The sequence below is a fragment of the Pocillopora damicornis genome, chromosome 4, assembly GCF_964200805.1.
Source record: "Pocillopora damicornis chromosome 4, jaPocDami1.2, whole genome shotgun sequence".
Classification (NCBI taxonomy): domain Eukaryota; kingdom Metazoa; phylum Cnidaria; class Anthozoa; order Scleractinia; family Pocilloporidae; genus Pocillopora; species Pocillopora damicornis.
In genome coordinates, this window is record NC_142673.1 from 3,672,241 (window position 1) to 3,674,950 (window position 2,710).

General features: G+C 43.2%; 1 pseudogene; it reads right to left on the reverse strand.

The window, feature by feature from the left end:
- LOC149046500 (uncharacterized) overlaps positions 1–2,359 on the reverse strand; it is a 2,879-nt pseudogene extending 520 nt beyond the window's left edge.
- Positions 2,360–2,710: the final 351 nt, after the last annotated feature.

Sequence of the window (2,710 nt, forward strand, 5' to 3'; positions counted from 1 at the left end):
CGCGGGTGAGCTTGGCCAGTGGGTAAAACAAGGGAACGTACTTTGGAAAGCTTGTTGCCAGTACGGCCCACTATTGCTTGATGGAACAGAGATAGGCGAGGGTACATTCGATGGGGGTACATAAGCCTGAGGCACATTTGATTCAGGTGCATTATGTAGGGGCAAACTGGATGGGAATGTATTAGGTGTAGACGAAAAAGATGGTAGCGCATTCTGAGGAGACATGAAACACGAGGGCACATTTTGTGGGCTCACATTAGACAGGGGCATATTAGGCGGGGCCATGTTAGGCGTGTCTCCATACGCCACTGGCCCGGAATTCACAGTAACCTTTCCTTTGGATTGGTTACCTCCTGATTGTTTTCCTTTCCGTTTCTTGTTTCTTGGTGGCTGATAAGAAGATGAAGGGTCAATCACGTGGCCATTTTCACTGTCTTCAAACATTTCTTTTCCTATTCTTTTGGCTTTTTGAAGCTGCCTGGCATGTTGCCTTCGCTTGCGTTCAGCGAAGGAGGGTCCGTTTCCTGGTGCCGGGATACCTTCCTTGTAGGATTCTAGTTGTTTCTCCAAAACTAGAGTGTCACGGACATCCGCGTGACAGACGTCGAGAAGGCTTAGGTTCGGTGAATCCCTGTGTGCCCACCCAGCATGTATTACTTCTGCTCTATTCATTTCGGGGGCATCTTTTGGGGCGAAAGCTCTACAAATGAACCCGCGTCTATCGTGCCACCAAGATACCCATGTTTTTAAGAAGGCGTAATCCTCACTCTCTTCGATGAATGCGTCCATGGCAGCTTTACTTTTGGCGTAGCCATCTTCGGTTTCACTCGTTAGAAGAAGGTTACACAGTTCCTTAAAACGGCCGCTATTTTCATTGTCCAGTCTTTGTGCTTTCTTGTTTCGTTGATCTTTAAAGTGAAATTCGCAGGACTTAATACGTGACGCAGCCTCCTCACCAAACACTGTGATTAGTGCCGCGAAGTTGGCCCCCGCCATGTCGGTGCACCAGCCAAGGGGATTAAATTTATACTCTTTATGACCGGAAACTTTTTGTAGAACTTCATTAAAGAGTGTCCAAAAGAGTTCGATGTTGGTTGTGTCCTCTTTTTCAGCTTCCATTACAGCAAGAGGAACTTGTTTTTGTAATAAGCCGTAATATACACTTGCCGTGAGAGTGACAAAACCTCGACAGCGTTTTCTTTTGCCATCAAAAAAACAAAACTCTTCCTTCATGAAGTGATTGCCATCTTTATCCATGTTGATGGCCATTTTAGCTTTTTGAGTCCCCATTTTAAAAACAAAGGAAGGTCTGTCCGGGTTTCCTCTTCGGTCGTTGATTTTGTATACATAATAATTGTCCTTCTTATCACAGTACTGTTTGTATGTCACAACAGCTTCAAAGTCATGACCGAAAGGCTCGGTATCTCGCTTTATTTGCTTCTTTTCATTTGCTAGCCATTGTCGATCTAGGGTAGCCTCCACCTCCTTCTCTACTGTTGCCCAGTCTGCTTTCTCGCGAAAAGCAGACATTATACATGCTGACTGAATTTCCGAGGGCTTTATCTTGGGGTTGTCTTTAATAAGTTGTCTGACCTGATCCTTGTTTTTTCTTAAGGGCTTAATTACAGGACACGTATGATTGCCGCAGTAAAATATTTTGGTGAACGAGGGGCCATAACTTATGTAACGTCGTGCTAGCCATTCAACATATTCAGATTGCTGATTGCAAGCACTGCATATTACGCCACCGTCTTTCATGTTCTTAAACTGTGTTGTATTTACAACACCGAACTCCAGTTTCTCCCGTCTTTAAAAATATTTTTGCCTTCATTTTTAAGAGATTCTGATGGTATCTTGAACACTCTCAGTCCGTCAACTCCCTCAGGTAAATGTTTCACCGACTCTGCTTTTATTCCAGACCACATTTCCTCTGTAATTTTTCTCTGATTCTGCTTCGTTTCAAAAACTGAGTCTAGTAAATCGTCGTCATCGCCTTCACTGTGACTGTCGATTTCAGCGTGCCTCTCACTGTTGTCGTCACTGCTGTTTGAGCCCTCCTCTTTTTCGTTGTTCTCGTTTTCAGCCCTAGATTTGTTCTCCGTCGGCTTTTGCAGGTCAGCGGTATCAAAATTCCTGCTGGAATTAATAAAGAAATTCTTGCTGGTTAGTGTGTCCGGGATGTCTGGAGAGTGGGGCTAGTGTCAGCGAAATCTCCCGGGGAAGAAGGGGACGGAATGTTGACCGAAAACCAGCTATCTTATTCTTACCGCTGTGCAACTCAGTTGTTAACAAAAAATTACCTGCCATTCCGATTACTGCTTGCGCACATGAACACTGACACCCAACCTGCCCTAAACATCTATGATGACGACTTACGTATCTCAGCGTTTACATACGAAGTGAGTAGATTATAATGGAATTAGATCAGGTTAGAAAGAAAATTCCTTTTTATTTCATCTTACGCAAGCACGTATTTTATTCACCACTGCCAAGTAAATTGTCTTGTTCTATTCAGAAAATAATCAACTCATTTTCATTCGTAGTATACTCCTCTACGACACTCTGAAATGATGTCATAGAAAAATTGGAAGGTCTCCAGCACGCTAATGCACTAAAAGGATGTAAATCTGTGATTTTTGTTTAACCGTCTCGCTACAACAACATGAAAGTAATGACATTCTTTAGGTTTTTTTTTTTTCAACTAAAAACA